Genomic DNA, 18,497 nt, shown 5'->3' with positions numbered 1-18,497 from the left:
AAGAGGTGGCCCATAGTACCCCACCTCAAATACGATGTAGGACTGAGGAGGCTCCCCTCCAACAGCCTAGAATGAATCACTATAAGAGACTCTCCTAATTGTGTTTCTGCTCAACACTAGAAGGCCTTACTGTTTTCTTTTAATGTAGAGGGAGAGAAAAAAATCTGCCCTGTCAAAGCCACACAAGGGAATTCTCTTAATATAAACAGCTAAACTTAACCGCAGGCTTTTCTTTCCATGGGCAAATTTTAAATGTATATAATGGTAGATGACTACTGGAAAAATGACAAGTGTCTGTTTTTATTAGATTCCCCAAGTGCATGGATCTAATTGACAGCCTTTCCAAGGCATGGAGGAACTTCCAGCTTCAGGGTTTCCATAGCAACCTGTCCCACTGCTAGAGCTGCACTGCTGGAAAGAAGGAACCCACATTTTAGACACCCTGTTAAGTTACCCAGAAATTTCAACATCCCAAAGGTTAACAAATCCAGTTTCCCAAGCAGGTAAAATTTCCTGCTTTGAAGGCTAAGCTTGCACTTCAGATCTCCAAGAATTCTTTGTTCAATTTACATGCTGGTTTTTTTTCTTCCACTCCAGTTCTGTAGCGTACTGATTGTGTATTTTAAGTCTTAAATTGTCCTGGCTATTTCTCTTTCACCTCCCTCCAAAAGAGCAACATTGCACCCTCCTCCTCTTTGGGAAGTAATTCTTGCCATGCTCAGTCATCTAAGATGAGCCTGTCTATATCAATAAAATCCAGGTTCACAAGTCCCCGGTATAGTGGGAGGAGGGGAGAGTCAGGGAAGCCACAAAGGCACGTGGCCCATGCAGGGTCTGATGGGGGCTGCGGTCCAGCCCACTCTCCACTCACCATGCCAGTCTGATGGGCTGCACCACTCCAGAACCGTGTCCTTTTCTAATTCAAACAAAGACTAGGTGTGCAGACCTGACAATATGTAGCACGCTTAGCATACGTTATTTCATTTAATCTTCAGAGCCTGAAGACAGAGTTCTTATTAATCTTAAATTATGTTGAGCAAAACCAAGGTTAAGTACCATGCTCAGGGCTACACAGACTATAAATGGCAAAGCCAGGATTTCAAAGCAAGTCCTCCTACTGCTGCGGCCCTGTTCTCCCCACTGCGCTCGCCTGTCGAGGGAAATAAGCAGACTGTGAATGTCCCGACCTCCTCAAAGGGGAAGGCCTGCTGGACACAGAAAAGGTGCACTCTGTTCTTCAAACCATCCAATTAAAGGAACTGCTCACAAATTGCTACCTGCGCAGGGCCAGGGCCCACTGGCATTTAAAACTCAGACGTTCCTTAAATGTGGATGGCGCCACCTTCTGGACTGTGTCACACACAGAACCCTCATATTTCATCAACAGGAAATGACAGCCACACTGATAGTTATTTGTGCACAATGCTCTGTGTTCAACGAAATGGTTTGGATCCGTGCTAATAGATTCTTATCAGTTAATTGAAACAGTCACTGCTCATTTACCTGGGCACCTCTGACGGGATCTACAAACAGCCCTTCAGAATCAAGATCTTCCAGAAATTACATGGGTAAGTAGATGGCTTCCTTCACACTGTAATCTGCTCGCAGTGGGGAAAAAATGTGCAGTTCTCATATTCCTTTGTGGGGGGAAAAAGGTGTTTATCGAGTATAGGACAAATGTGGGTTTAGGACTTACTAATTTTCATTTCTCTTAATTGAGATACTGTGTCACAAGGGCTTTTTCTTCATCGTTGTTTTAATAAAGGAGGATTTTAATAGATAAGAGAAGTATATGAGTATGAAGGCAGTGAATGAGTGAATTGGTGGAGACTCACCAGTAATAACTGGTACTCAGAAATGATGACGTCTACTTCTGTGGTCCAGCAAATGGCTACTGATCACTATGGTGACAGCGCAGCACCTCCCTTTGTAATTCACACGTTACAGGCAGTGATGAGGTTAAAGGCAAAAGTGCTGTAGACACAGAGGTCAGTGTCCAATGCTTTGAGATCACTCAAATATATAGCAGACGAAAAGTTAGAGGAAGAAATAGGAGAAAAAGAATAAGACCATGAAGAAAAGAAACAAGCCAGAAGATTATTTCCCCTTCCTCATCTGGGAAAATAGCCACTCTTTCAAGAATCCTATATTTTTTTTTCACCTTCCTCACCAAATCAGAAAGTGAATAACATACTCTAAAATGGGCTCTTTCTAGTTGGAAATCCCAACCATCCAACTGCAACCAAACAGGAGGCACAGAAAGAGAAAGTACTGGCAGGCTTAGAGCAGGAAGGCAGATCAAATTTACTCATTTATTCATGTTTTCAACAAATATTTGTTTGGCTCGTCCTATGAGCCAGACACTGGGGAAAAAGTAATAAATAAAACATTCCCATGAAACATACACATTGGTAGAGGAAGATATAGTAAAAAGAAATATTTCGGTCAGATGGCATAAGGAGTGATGGAAAATAAAATAAGGTTATGAGAAAAGGTTTTTTTATTTTATATTAGGGAGGCCACAAAGGCCTGCTCAATGAGGTGGCATTTGACCAGAGGAAGTGAAAGCAAGCCATCAGGATTGAAAAAGGGAAGAGCAATAAGGCAGAAGAAAGAATCCATACAAAAGTCCTGAGGTACACTTGGGCTTGGCATTGTTCAAGCCAAGCAAGAGGATTGAGGATCTTGAAGGAAGTGGTAAACTATTGCAAATTGGGAAGCAGACTCTGAGGATGTGATGATTGTGCAGGAAGTATATTTAAGGACTATGCTTCGGATCAACATGTATACAAAGAAGCGGGAGAAAGCCGGATTGAACAAAGGAAAATGATGCTATCTTGACAGGGGACTAAGGCAGGCACTCAGAGCTCTCTATCTGGAATGGCCCTTCAGAGCTGCCAGACTCTATGTCATTTATCCACCAGTCATCTGCATGCCCCTCAAAAAGGGGCATAGCCTTGGTAAAAACAGCTTTCTCCATCAGTGGGCAATTTCCATGGGGGCCTGGAGGCTGCAGGAAATAATTCTTTCAGTCCTGAAGAGGAGACACATCAAAGCATCCACTACACCAAAGGAGAGGGTGCTCAGCCACAAGGACAAAAATACACCAGGAACAAGATTATTACAAAGCCATAAATAGAATTGGAGCTTACCATGAGTAGTCATTGGAGGATTTGAGGAGACGTATTTCTTTAATAAGTTTTATTAAATTTATTGGGGTGACATTGGCTAATAAAATTATGTAGGCTTAAAGTGTACCATCCTACAATACACATCTGTATATTGCATTGTATGTTTACCACCCAAAGGATCATTTTAGCTGTTGGTATAAGAATAGATTGTGGGGGTGGCAGACACAGGTAGGATGTTAAGAATAACGACATCATTGGTATAGATCTTAAAGGAAACAAAAATTCCAAAGGAGAAAGAAAACAAGTTTTTAGTAAGGGCAGCAAAGTCACTAAAAATCACCAGGTGTCGGTGAGCCCCTGCCAGCGGCGTAAGGTGGAAAGTAAAGCAGAGAGCAGATCTAGACAGATGACACAAGAACCAGGCTTGGCCATTCACATCTGGAAAAACATTGGACATTCTTTCATGTAGTTGAATCAGAGATGCAAACAAACTTTTTAGTATGTTTGGGGCCAGAAAATAAAAAGGATTAGAGTCTTTTTGAGAGTTCTCAGGAGAGCTTAGAAGGCAGGTCATGGTGGCGTTCAGGAAAGGTGAAATTCACCAGAGAGCTGTTAAAAAATGAATGGAGGGTCCCAATTTAGGGCAGTGGTTTTCAGAGTTGGGGTGTATCACAACCATCTAGAGAGCTAATAGAGAGAGTACAGTGGCCCAGGATAGGCTAGGTCCTGGGTCTTTGTATAGCTCCTATGTTTTCCAGGTGATGCTAATATTCACAAAAGTTAAAGAACCACTGATTTGGGCAACTTCTTTACAGTGTGACAGTATTTGGACAGCCTCCTGACCCTGGGAAAAAATAATAAAAGGACATCATTCTCCTTTGGCTCCCATGCAAAATCAGTATCCATTAACGTCCAAATATTATTGCAACATTTCTGTCCTCTGCCAGGAGGCAGATTCCTTACTTATTTGAAAGACTCAGAGCCTCCAAACTGGAGAGTCTCCTTGGTGACAAGAGAAGGTGAGAGCAGAGTTACCAATACTTTGCAGGTAAGTCTCTGTTGGCATAAACCAGGAACCCAGGGATTCCACTCAGAGAGGGGAACTGAGTGAAATACGTTCCAAACCTTTTGTAACACCTTCTTGGAGAAATAAAATAAATAAAATAAGCCACATATGTCCTTCAATCATGAAATTATTGTTGGGCTATGAAGTGAAAATTCCTCCTTTTTCTTTGACAGAAAAACAAAACTCGAGTAATCATGATTTGATTTCTAAGCAGAAGACCTTGGAGCAGACCCCACAGGCTCTCCTCCCATGTTACAATTATAGAAACAGACTTCAGAGAATCTGGCAAGAAACAATCATGATAGCCAACCAATCCATACCATTTCTATGAAAAGGTAACACTTACTGGTGATGTCATAGGTCTCAGGCTACATACTCGTAAAGGGATTTTCCTGAGCGGTTTCCAGTAACTGGAATGAAACTCTGTTTAATCAAAAACTGGTGGGGGAGACACAAAAATTCATGACAGCTGTAATTTCATTTTCAGAAAATTTGAAGGGGAAAGATGTGACCCAATGTTTACACTGCGTCAGTCAAGCTACCATTGATAAGTAAAGCTTGTAGCTAGATAAGCTTCTGCATTAAGACTCAGGAATATGTCAACCAACTGAAAGAAAAAAGCATTATCCAAAGTATTAAAAGCTGAATTAAAGCACTATTTCTTCTGAGACTATTTTGACAAGCAGGTAAAGAAACTATCCAATAGAGAACAAAATCAAGATGAACATAACCAGAGCGCAAGGACTTTTGCTAATAAATGTGCTATATGATACGATAATATACTATATTAATTTTTAAACAAAATCATCAAATAAAAAGTTGAACAACTTAAGTCCCAGATGAAATTAATAAAGAATGGAAAAGGAGAAGGACTTGTGGAAATAAGCTAAAGAGCAAGAACTTCTCATATTCCATAAAGAGTTTTAAATGATTGCATTTCACCACACCTGACTGATTACACAAGAATGTTCCTTTTTGTCTTCAAATAATCACTTTAAGTGTTTAGAAACTAGAATATTTATGTTCCAATCTATACTAAGAACAAAGAAAACATGGCACACACAACCAAAAGAGTAAGAAGAACATTGATCGATTTGCATGTGTTGTTGTGCCCCTGGAATGAACCCCACTTGATCATGATGTGTTATCTTTTTAATGTATTATTGAATTCGATTTGCTAATATTTTGTTTAGGATTTTTGCATCAGTATTCATCAGAGATATTGGGCTGTAGCTTTCTTGTTTTGTGTTATCCTTATCAGGTTTTGGTATCAGGATAAGGTTGGCCTCATAAAATGAGTTAGGACATATTTCCTCTTCTTTAATTTTTTGGAACAGTCTGAAAAGGGTAGGTATTAAATCTTCTTTGAATGTTTGGTAAAATGCACTAGTGAAGCCATCTGGCTCTGGACTTTTAGTTTTGGGGTGTTTTTTATGATTCTTTCAAATTCCTTCCTGTTGATCAGCCCATTTAGATTTTCTAGTTCTTTGTAATCAGTCTAGGAAGGTTATATATTCCTAAGAAAGTGCCCATTTCTTCTAAGTTATTGAATTTGGCGGCATATAGTCTTTCATATTATTCTTTTTTTTTTTTTAATTTAAGGTTATTGGGGTGACAATTGTTAGTAAAGTTACATAGATTTCAGGTGTACAATTATTTAATACATCATCTATATATGACATTGTGTGTTCACCACCCAAAATCAGTTCTCTTTCCATCACTGTATATTTGATCCCCTTTACCCTCATCTACCACCCCTCTCCCCCCTTACCCTCTGGCAACCACTAAACTTTTGCCTGTGTCTATGAGCTTTAAAAAAAAAAAAAAAAAAAAAAATGAAGAAACAAAACTCATTTCATAGTATTCTTGTATGGTCCTTTATATTTGTATGGTATCTGTTGTAAATTCTCTTTCATTTCTGATTTTCTTTGAGTCTTTACAATCTTTAGCAAGCCTAGCCAGAGGTTTCTCAATTTTATTAATTTTTTCAAAGAACCAGTTCTTTGTTGAGTTAATTTTTCTATTGTCTTTTTTGTTTTCTACTTCATTTAATTCTGCTCTAATTTTTATTATTTCCTTCCTTCTGCTGACTTTGGGCTTCATTTGTTCTTTTTCTAGTGCTTTAAGATGTAATATTAGTTTGTTTATTTTTCTTGTTTCTCGAATAGGTCTGTAATGATATAAACTTCCTTCTTATTACCACTTCGCTGTATCCCAAAAGTTTTGATATGTTTTATTGTCATTCTAATATTTCTCTATGTATCTTTTGATCTCTTCTTTTACTTCTTCTTTGACCTAGTTATTCTTTAGTAACATTTTCTTTAATCTCCACATATTTGTGGTTTTTCCCACTTTTTTTTTTCTTTTTTTGCAGTTGATTCCCAATTTCAAAGCATTCTGGTTGCAGAATATGCTCGGCATGATTTCAATCTTATTAAATTTGTTGAGGCTAGTTTTGTGTCCCAATATATGGTCTATCCTTGAGAATGTTCTATGTAAACAAGAGAAGAATGTATAATCTGGTGTTCTGGGATGAATGGTTCTGTAAAGGTCAATTATGTCCATTTCATCTAATGTGTGATATTTCCTTATTGATTTTTCTGTTTAGGTGATCTATCCGTATCTGTCATTGGTGTATTTAGGTACCCTGCTATAATTGTGCTTTGATTAAAACACTCAATAAAATGAGTATAGAAGGAAAGAACCTCAACATAATAAAAGCCATATATGACAAAACCTCAGCTAATATCACACTCAATGGAGAAAAACTGAAAGTTTTTCCTTTAAGATCAGAAATTAAACAAAGATGCCCACTCTCACCAGTGTTATTCAAAATAGTACTAGAAGTTCTAGCCAGAGCAATCAGGCAAGAGAAAGAAATAAAGGCATCCAAATTGGAAATGAAGAAATAAAATTGTTACTTTTTGCAGATGATATGATTCTTTACAGAGAAAAATCTAAAAGACCCCCACCAAAAAACTATTAGAAGCAATAAACAAATACAGTAAAGTTGCTGGCTATAAAATCAATGTACAAAAATCCATTACATTACTACCATGTTTTAGACAATCAGCTCTAATGCATCTTTTGGAGCAAAAATTAATATAAGATTCAGTATTATATTATATTATATCATATCACATCATATCATATCATGTTATATTATATTAAAGACCTGGTCTTATATTATAGCAAAATAATATGGGGTCTTATATTAATTTTTGCTCCAAAAACGAATTAGAGCTGATTGTCTGGCTAGGTCTTATTTTCAGGGAAACCCTGTATAGACTAACAATGAAATTTCAGAAAACAAAAATTTTAAAAAAATTCCTTCTGCAATTGCAACAAAAAGAATAACATACCTAGGAATAAACTTAACAAAGAATGTGAAGGACCTATATGCTGAAAACCACAAGACATATTAAAAGAAATTGAAGATACAAAAAAATAAAAAGACTTTCCATGTTCATAGATTGGATGAGTCAACATAGTTAAAATGTCCATATTACCCAAAGCAATATACAAATTTAATGTAATCCCCATCAAAATCCCAATGGCATTTTTAAAAAGAAATAGAACAAAAAAAATCATTAGATTTGTATGGAACCAACCACAAAAGGCCCTGAATAGCTAAAGCAATCCTGAAAAAAATGAACAAGGCTGGAGTTATCATATTCCTTGACTTCAAATTATACTACAAAATGACAGTAATCAAAATAGCATGGCATTGGCAGAAAAAGACACATAGACCAATGGAATAGAAATGAGAACCCAGAAAAAAACCCACATATATATGGGCAGATAATTTTTGACAAAGGAGCCAAAAACATACAAAGGAGAAAATAAATCCTCTTCAATAAATGGTGCTGGGAAAATTGGAAAGCCACGTCCAAAAAAAAAAAAAGAAAAGAAACTAGACTGCTATCTGTCACCATACACCAAAATTAACTCAAAATGGATCAAAGACCTAAATAAAAGACCTCAAAAAATAAATTGCATAGAAGAAAACATAGGTACTAAACTTATGGACCTTGGGTTCAGAGAGGATGTTATGAATTTGAACTCAAAGGCAAGTAAAGTAGAAGCAAAAATAAATAAGTGGGACTATATCAAACTAAAAAGCTGCTGCACAGCAAAAGAAACCATCAACAAAACAAAGAAGGCAACCAACCGAATGGGAGAAGATATTTCCAAACAATATCAATACCTGCAATGAGAGGCTAATATCCAAAATGTATGAAGAACTCATACAACTAAAAAGAGAGAGAGAGAGAGAGAGAGAGAGAGAGAGAGAGAGAGAGAGAAATGGTAAGAAGATGTGTGCTGCCTTATGAGGTGATTAATCCATACCACGTAAAGAAGAGGAATTGCATAGATTTGGGGAGGGTGGGCTCCATAGAGGAAGGCGTATGAACAAATAGGAAACTCAAAGAAAGAACCCAAGTCAGCAAGAACAGGAGCACACCCTAAATTACTTACAGTATGTAGGGCTGCAGCTACAATACACATCCTGAGATGCCTGCGCCTGTAGGCAATACACTCACTGTCCCAAGGAGTCAGAGATTCTTGAATATGCCTGAAGGAACTTTGCTATGAACACATCTAGAATGGTTAAACAAAACCTTTTATGTGTATTACCCACACAATCCTCACCACATATCTCTGAAGAAGCTCATATGTTGGTTAGGAATTGAGTTTCTAACCCAGCTAATTGTATGAAAAAGCCACAATTTTAACTTTCATGCTATACTGCATAATATAGATGAGGAAAGGAATGCAGAACATAATAACTGTAAAGTTAGAAAATAATTAAAATATTTCTTTTAAAATAGCAAAACTTATGGGATCCTGGAAAAGCTGACCTCATTTGTAAAATTAGAGCTATAGATGATTCTGTTACAATATAAAAGGAAAAATAATAGTGCTAAGCATTCACTTGGAAATCTTAGGGGAAAAGGAGGAAAATAACACAAACAAAAGTAGACATAAACAAATAGAAAAATAGTAAAATTAATATACATAAAACCTGGTTCCCTGGAAATACTAATAAAAGAAACAAACTCATGCTGGAACTAATTGAGAAAAAGAGAAAGGTATAAATTAACAAAATGTAAAGGAGGATGAAGATGTAGCTAACTATATACAAGAGATTATTTTAAATTATAAGTGAATACCCCGCACACTTATAAAATTATGCCATTGAAAAAACTCAGTGAAAGGGATAATTTCCCAGAAGACCATAAAATACAAAAATTGACACAATAAGTAGAAATCTGAGCAGGCTAAAAATGGATAGATAGATAAATAGAATTTTTTAAAAGAAATTACTTAGAGAAAGGCCTGTTTCCCTCTATTTTGCACACTGACTTCTTCTACATTTGACATTCCTCCGAGTGCCAGGCAAACAGGACATTTTCTGTGGAGGGAATACTAGGTCGGCTACACAACTGAAAGCTTATAGAGGTAAATGAGATCACAGGTTTTTCCAGCCCATAAATATACTATTAGCAAGCTAGGTACAGAATAAGGACTAAAGAGACACCGATAAACGGCAATAGGAAACTTGGGCACCCGTAGGAGTCAACCAGCTAATGATTAAAGGCTCATTTGGGAAATTCCTGCGATGGTTTCTCCTCGGCTCAGAGCTGTGATTGGCCCCAAAGCAGATGAAGAAGGTGGGACCAGAGCAAGTGAGTCACAAAAGCACTGTTCTTGTTCAACCTCTTAGAAAGAGATCATGGTAATTAATGTGGCTCAGTGGTCCCAAAAAAGCGAGATGGGGGATCATAGCGGGGTATAATCTGCTATTCTGCTCAGCCCTGGAACTCTAAAGTTTTCTTTGGATTTTGTTAAATATAGGAAACAAACTGCCAGGAAAGAGACACCAGCAGCTGGTGAGATGGCTCTGCCTGGGCTTTTTAGCACAGAGGCTTGAGCGTCACCTGGCTGGGGAGGTAGATACAGGCAAGACTGCTGGGCTCTGCTCCACCCCACAGCCTGCACAGAAGAAAGCCAGTGAAACAGCAGGAGGAGACATGAGCAGCAGATAATAATTTTTCTCAGGTATAACAAATTTTAGATAAATAAAGACCACAGCCCAAACCAGATTCTCAGTTGAGGTTCTGAACTGTTGACTTTGGGGAGTTTGTTCAGGAATTTTAGAAAAATCACATTCTCTGGAAAAGCAGAGGCAAGAGGCCTTACTGAGCTTTCATAAATATTGCCCAGAACCATTATGGTTCCCATTATGAAGTTGCTGCTGCATGAACCCACAACCACGTCGCCTCTGACTTTCGTGCCACTATTAAGTGGGCACCTCATATCCTGTCTGGGTCCCTAGTCTCCCATCTAACTGGTAGAATCTAAGTCACTTGTCTGTACCCTGGCAGCAAGGGAGGCTTGGAAATGTAGGGGTTTGGTGATTATTTTGTTGGAGAGGCAGGATTTACAAAATAGGTAATTGTCAAACTGTGAAGGGAGCACAACGGATTTAGAACATCCGTGAACTACCAATGTCAATCCCTGTGGCTATAAGCAAGTCTCCTCTCCCATGAAATGGAGTATATACTAATAATTTCTCTTTTATGTGATATGAGAATTAAATTAGAAAATGTATGCATGTTGCAGGGACTGACACGTTGTTCTCCATAAGTGTCAGTTCACAAAAGACACCTGCCCTAAATGTATATTTAAAACTGTTACTGGTTCTTCCTGAGTGTGTTCTCAGCATAAACACACTGACTTCAAAACTGCCTTTTCATATTCTGTCCGGATGTAGGACAAAACATTACCCAAAATATTCACAAAGAGTCTAGCTTTAAAGACAAAATATGCAACCAGTGACCCAAGGAAACAACCAGAGTGGAGTGAGAAGTCACATTGTTTCTCCTTTAAAGAACAAGAGCACAGTATACTGAGAAAGATGTTCCACTGTTAGCTTATGTCTGATCAGACCGCTGAACAATGATAAAGATCAAAAGTCGTCCCCAGACACCGAGCATGTCTACAGGCCAAGCACTGTGACGTGCCTTTTTCTTTTTAACATTATTACTTTCACTTACTGCACCATTCTTATGAGCTGGGCATTTGTTTGTTCCTTCTTTTATAAATAAAAAGCTGAGGCTGAGAACATTCAAGATTTACCTACAGTCAAAAAGACCTTAGAGTTTGAATCAACCTGTAGTCAGCCTGACACCAAGCTTTGCTCTATCTCCTTTACCAGAGCCTTCTGGCCCTGGGCCCCTGGCCAACTCCATGGCTTTCTGTGCTTTGGCTGTCCCCACGTCACTTTTGCACATTCTACCAGTGGCTTGACAGGACCTGTATGCCAGGTGATTTCCTCAGCTCCCACTTCTTCAAACCTCCACTGCCACTGTTCTCCCTAGTGTTCTAACTAGTGTTCTGTTCTTCTGTTTTCTAACCTCCGTGCCTGAGTGTGACACAGTGAGCCAGTCCCTTCCTTGCCATTGATCTCCGTGATCCTTTCAGAGTTCTGTCAGGGCTCTGCTGAACACTTTTGGCATGAACCCTGGGAAGCCCACAGCTGGGAGCTGACAATAAAAAGTGGGAGAAATAACCACAAAAGTGGCAAAGTTCACATTTGATCTCTTAATTTCAGGACATCCCTGTGTAAAACAGTTGAGGACACTAAACGGAACCGTTCAGCGCATTTCAAAGTTCAATCACTCTCCCACCAGGCAAATGTTCTATGCTTATTCTCCCTGTGATTTCCAGCTCATTAGGGCTGCTGGGACAGCAGTCTGTGCTTCAGATCACTAGCTACTTGAACCTTAAACGGAATCTACTAGCTAAATATAACCGAGAGCCTTTGGTAGTCTGCACTAATTGCGCTGAGTGGCTTTGTTAAGGTAAATAACAGAAGAAACTATCAGTGTTACATATGAAAGCCATAATTTTCCTGTTTGCCCCAGACAGGAAGCACTTTGGGCACTCTGTAACAGGCCTTTTGAGCTGTCAAATAAAGAGGTGATTGACCGTGAGGTCCTGCTCTAATGAGAATCTCACAGCTGGCAGCATTCAATCACACTTTCCTCTCCTACTGAAGGAAGAGGTGCTGGGATTCCTCAGCACATCAATTTCAAGTTAGGAATCCAGTCACATGTTTCTCTTGGGATGAAGCCATGCAATAGGAGACTCGTCTGCCTGTCACACTCTACCACATGTTTGGACAGCCCAGATATGTAGAGAGGAAAGGGACATATGGCCTCGTCCCTCAGCTACTCTGTGAAGGGAGGACTTCCTGACCCCTCTACAAAGAAGTCCAACAGTTGCCAACCAGACCAACGGTTTTCCAACCTCTTTCAGTGAAATCATGCAGTATCACGGAATCATAAATGGAAAAGGAAAATGTAAAGAGACACATTGTATGGGTTGAATTCTCCTTTATTTTGTCACTAAGTAGGTCCATAAGACTACCAAATTAAAACACTGCATTTGTTCCAATAGTTTGGGCAAAAAGAGAAGAGGCACTGTCAAGCTTGAAGAATGGTTTTCCATCGGTAGAAAATAAGTGAGAAAGACACAGCCCATCAACTGGAGGGCCACACTGTACCTGATTCTAAAATAGGAATTGCTGGGCCTTCGTAAGCTCCTCATTTTTGTCATATGACACCAACACAACATTGGTGTTTCTACCAGGTGTGATAATGATTTGTCATTATGGAAAAAAAGGTTTATGTTTTTTATGGATGTATACCAAAGAAAATAGGAATAAAATGGTATGGTGTCTGGAATATACTTTAAAATATTTCAGAGAGAGAGAGAAGCAAATGTGGTTAAATCTCGACAATTGTTGAACCTTGATGAAAAATTGTAGGGGTTCATTAAAATTTTTTTTAATTTGTTTTTTAAATTCAAAATGTATAAATCTTCTTTCAACCACTATATATTTCTATATATCTATATCTGTATCTATACGTATCAACAATCCTTGGAGAAATTAATCTCTTCTTTAGAAATAAAATGATCTAGAATGCACATGGCCAAAATACCTCCATGAAATGCTTGTGAAAATCTGAACATGCTGAAAACTCAGAGGTTTTTGAGGTGACTTTCATCTCAGGCAACGAATGTGCGGTGAAGAGATTAATGCTGTAAAATGGCATTTCCATAAAGCTCTTCTGCACAACACCAGGCTTGTGACAAACTAAGCAACAAACGGTTCCACTGTCCTGTACACTGAGGAAACAGCTGCACATGGGCTCCAGCTCAAGGAGGAATCACTTACATTAGCATTTTAAAGGCTCTACTGAATCCTACAAGAATAAAAGGAAAAACACCCTGTTGTTACCGTACCCTGTTCTTCTGAGAGAATGAGAGAGGACGCAGAGGTCTACACAGGGGAATGGGAAGGGAATCCATCTATCCATCCCTGAGCGCCTTCTACATAAACCAGGCACATGCTAAGTGACTGTCCTGATGTCTACAATAGGACCTCATAGCATGCGTTCTCACAGCATCCTGTACTTCCCTGACTGTAACATGCATAACATTTTAGAATGACTTCTGGTTCAATAATTTATCGTTCCTGTCATATTGTGAACTGCCCATGGGTAAAGTCTGTATCTGTGTTCATCACGGATAACAATCACTGATATCCTTTTCACTTAACATGATTCTTACCAAATTATGGATGCTCAATAAATATTTACTAGCTAAATAAATGTGCTATTTCGTTTAGTCCTCAGGACAGCACATCAGACATCACTCTCCTAGTTTTACAGAGGAGGGCCAGAGACACATGGAGATGAATTATTTTATTCAACTTTTTAAAAGTAAGAGGTGGTATATCTGGCATTCAAAATCAGCTTTCTTGACTTAAAGTTCCTGCATATGTTCACTAGTGAAGACTGTAAGACGAAATTGCAACAATTCTAAAAAATAGAGTAAAAAGGGGGGAAATTAGTAACTTTACTGTGGAGGGACTTGCAGACACTGTTACCCAAAGTTAATATTGCAATAACAGCACCCCATCACACGCTATCCTCTGATGTGATATGATAAGAAAAGGGTATATCATCTCTGTGGTATTCTTCCCCCAAATCCACACTTCCCACTCATCATGAGAAAACATCAGACAAACCTAAACTGATGGATGTTCTACTATTAATACCTGACAAGTACTTTTCACAAGTGTCAAGGTCATAAAAGCAAGGGACTGAGAAAATGTCACAGATTGGAGTAGACCAAGGAGAAATGACAACTAAATGCAATATGGACGGTATCCTGGATTGAATTATAGAACAGAAAAGAACATTAGTGGAAAATGGGGGAAATATGAATAAAGTCTGAAGTTAATGTATTGTACCAGTGTTTATTTCTTAGTTGTAATAATTGTACTTTGTCTATGTATAATTTTAACATTAGGGAAAGCTGAGTGAAAAATATCATTTTAGTTGCTTATTACTGCTATAACAAATTACCACAAACTTATGACTTAAACACTATAGACTGATTATCTGACAGTTCTAGAGGCCAGAAGTCTGAGCTAAAAATCAAGATTTGGGTGGGGCTGCATTCCTTCTGGAAGCTCTAGGGGATAATCTGTTTCTTTGCCTTTAAAAAATTGTGGTCAAACATACCTAACATAAAATTTACCACTTTACCCACTTTTAGATGCACAGTTCAATGACATTAAGTATATTCTTATTGTTGTACAAGTATCACCACCATCCAGTCCAGAACTTTTTAATCTTCCTAAACTGAAACTATGTGCCCATTACTCAGTATGTCCACTTGCCTTTCCCAGCTTCTAGAGGCTTCCCACATTCTTTGTTTCATGGCCCACTTCTATCTTCAAAGCCAGCAGAGTAACACCTTCAAATCTCTCTTTTTCTCTACAACCACCCTCTTTTCCTAATAAGGACTCCTGTACTTACAGTGGGCCCATCAGGACACTCCAGAATAATCTGCCCCCTCTATAGCTTTCATTATTGACAGGTTCAAAGTCCCTTTTGCCAAGTAAGGTGACAGGTTCACAGATTCAAGGGATTAGAAGATGGATATATTGGGGGAGGGGCATTATTCTTCCTTCACACTTATACAGGAATCCTCTGTTATCGTTAAATTTTTTTCTGTAAGTCTAAAATTATTTTGAAATAAAATATTGTTTAAATATAGCTGTGAATGTATGATAACCTATGATAGACATAGATTGCGTTAAAATCACAGATTTATCTATTCTCAAGGTTGAATAGGAACTTAAAGACATCCCTGTTATTGATAAAATTTTGGAGAAATTAGAAATCATAATCTGTAGAGTAATAGGTTAAGTTTGTCTAAAAACGACCTCTGGAGATCTTTCTAAAAATGCTTGACATTGAGGTAGCTGGGACCAAGAGCCCTTCCAACAATCCGATGGTAGTTAGGTCAGGGTTCTCTCAAAGTAATGGATTTAAAACCTGGATCTTACATTGCTGGAAAGAGAATTCTCTCCCACTACCCCCCTCAAAAACAGCTTCTGGAAGCAGAGGCCTTTGACATCAGGACAAAACTGAAGAAGCACTCTTTAAAAAAAGTATTGATGTCCCGGCATCACCTCTTACAATAAGTGTGGTGAGTTTGAAAAGAGAAGCTGGGCAGAGTGGAACCAACTCCAGAGCTCTCCAATAGACACTGAGAAAAGGGAGAAAAGAAAGGAAAAAACAGCTGAACAGCCACATGGAAGAAAGTTCACCTCCCAAGCAAAGACCCTCTTATCATTCTGGTAGTTGACATGTTATCTCCAGCCTGTCAGCCTACTCTGTTCCCACAAACCCAACAGATTAGCTGGCCTATCCAAATGCCTCTCCCACTTACACCAGAGCCACAACTAACCCTTTCATGAAAAGAAGATGCTTGTTAAAAAACAGACCCATCTTTACTCATAAATACACAACAATTTAGGTGTATGGTAATACAATTTATGAAGGTGAGGAAGATAAGGGGAATATTCATTTGGAAGATAAGGAGAAAACATCAAACATCAACTCTGGAAAAAGAAATGAACTGTTTTAAACACGTCTCTCAAAATCAAACTTTCTCAGATTGAGTCAAAAACAAAATAAAAATATGTGCTGCTTTTATAAGACACAAGCAAAGCCTAATGACACTGACAAATTAAAATGAAAATATTATTCAAGGTTACAGTGGTTGTCTACAAGTGAAAATAACCCAGAGGTAGTCATTTTAGTACTAAAGTAGAATTCAAGGCAAAATGCATTAAGTAGAGAAAAGGTTACTTTATACAGATAGAAAGTATGGCCTATAATGAAGACCCTAACAATCATGAACCTCTGGAAATGAATGAATTACACAGCATGAAAGTGTAGGGCAAAAAACATTCGGAATGCAGGAGAAAACTGACAGAAACTATTACAGTAGAAGGCTTTTAGTGGTACCAAATGTCAAAGACAGATTAAGCAGGCCAGAAATAAGTAAAGGAAGTAAATAAACAAATAATATGGACATGGGGGTTTTAAACTGTATAATGAATATATGTGGAGGATTTTTACAACATGCACTTTAAATAGTAATTTTAACCAAGTTTCTTCTCTTTTCTCCTATCTTGTTCACTCCCTACTGCCTTCTCCTTCTACTTCCATATTTCACTTACTTTTTTTTAAAGAAAGTGAAGAAATTGAAAAAAATATACCGGGGGTGCAAAAAAAATGTATACAAGTGGATACTTTGGTCAATGTTGCCCAAACAGTAGTTCACCGTAATCAGAAGTGTCTGGACGCTGATGGTAACCACTTTGAGCACCTCTTGTAATTGCAGAAGTCAAACGTGACTTGTATTTATCTTTTGTTATTGGTATATATTAAGTATTACAATTTTAATACAGTTTTCCTTTCTTCAAATGTGTATACTCATTTACATATATTTGCAATTATGTATATATATATATATATATAGAGAGAGAGAGATACATATAGATGTAGATATATATCTATATGTAATTTCAAATCACTTTAGAATGATGGAGAACATAAATAAACAAATAAGTAAGGAAAAAGGTGTTCTGAGGCTGTGGAAGAAGTCATTATATTATAGCTACAGATCCCAAGGGGCACCTTTGCCTTGCCAGAGCCAAAGCCAGAGCCCCAAGGTCCTGGATGATAGTTTTAGAACCTCTCTATGACCCCATTATTTCCATTCAAGAGGCACAACCTTGGTCACTACTGGGGCTTTGCAGCTCGACAGCCTTGACTCTAGCATGCAGGATGGGGCATTTATTTACTATTTTCAGCTTGTTTCACATTTCCCCCTCCTATTTGTGAATTTTGTGTATACCTTGTTTCCCCGAAAATAAGACGTAGCTGGACAATCAGCTCTAATGTGTCTTTGGACCAAAAATTAATATAAGACCCGGTATTATATTATATTATATTATATTATATTATATTATATTATATTATATTAGTATATTAGTATATTATATTATATTATATTATATTATATTATATTATATTATATTATACCCGGTCTTATAGTAAAATAAGCCAGGTCTTATATTAATTTGTGCTCCAAAAGACGCATTAGAGCTGATTGTCCGGCTACGTCTTGTTTTCAGGGAAACACGGTAGCTTATAGGGATTCTGGACAGTTCCTTTCAATCTAACATCTTCCAGATGAGACCTGGGAAGGTTTGTTTTTGGCATTTTGAAATTAGGCAACTGTGAAGTTTGAGGGAACAGTCCACAAGATCACCCTCTCTTCTGATACCAGTTGCAAGTTTGAGGGGTTCCCAAATCCACACTTATGTTTGATAACTTTCTAGAGGAACTTAGAGAACTCACTGATAGCTGTTGCAGTCATAGTTTGTTAAAGGAAAAGATACAGATTAAAATCCGCTGAGAAACAAAGCACATAGTACAGAGTCCGGGAGAAGAACCAAACACAGAGTTCCAGGTGTCTTCTCCCTGAAACCAGGACGCTGTTACTCTTCTGGTAATTATGTGTGACAATGTCCACAGAGTACTGCCAACCAGAAAAGCTTCCCCAAGCCTCCGTGTTCAGAGTTTTTACTGGAGTCCCACTGTGCAGACATGATTGATTGATTGCCCACATGGTTGATTTCAGTCCCCAGTTCCTATGGAGGTTGACTGATACTGAATGACCCAAAGCCCCTCACCCTATATTACACTGTTGGTCTTTCTAGCTTGGAAGTCCCCATCCTAAGACCACCTAGTGTAACCATCCCCCCCCCAAAGTCATATTATTGGACTACCTGGCATGACCTGAGGCCTCTAGGTAAACAAAGACACTCATATCTGCTATGAAACTCTCAAGGACAAAGG

General features: G+C 38.2%; 1 long non-coding RNA gene across 1 annotated transcript in view; it reads left to right on the top strand.

The window, feature by feature from the left end:
- The first annotated feature begins 1,298 nt into the window (after nucleotides 1–1,298).
- The window catches only part of LOC141572951 (uncharacterized), a 73,517-nt gene continuing 56,318 nt past the window's right edge, over nucleotides 1,299–18,497 (top strand). Inside the window, exon 1 of the long non-coding RNA XR_012498540.2 lies at nucleotides 1,299–1,568. This is a non-coding gene — a long non-coding RNA (uncharacterized LOC141572951). The remainder of the gene's footprint in view (nucleotides 1,569–18,497) is intronic.

Source organism: Rhinolophus sinicus, chromosome 15 (genome assembly GCF_057876585.1).
Source record: "Rhinolophus sinicus isolate RSI-liver-muscle chromosome 15, RSI-T2T, whole genome shotgun sequence".
NCBI classification, from domain to species: domain Eukaryota; kingdom Metazoa; phylum Chordata; class Mammalia; order Chiroptera; family Rhinolophidae; genus Rhinolophus; species Rhinolophus sinicus.
The sequence above is the reverse complement of the archived record's forward strand: the minus strand, read 5'-3'. Positions and strand labels throughout refer to the sequence as shown.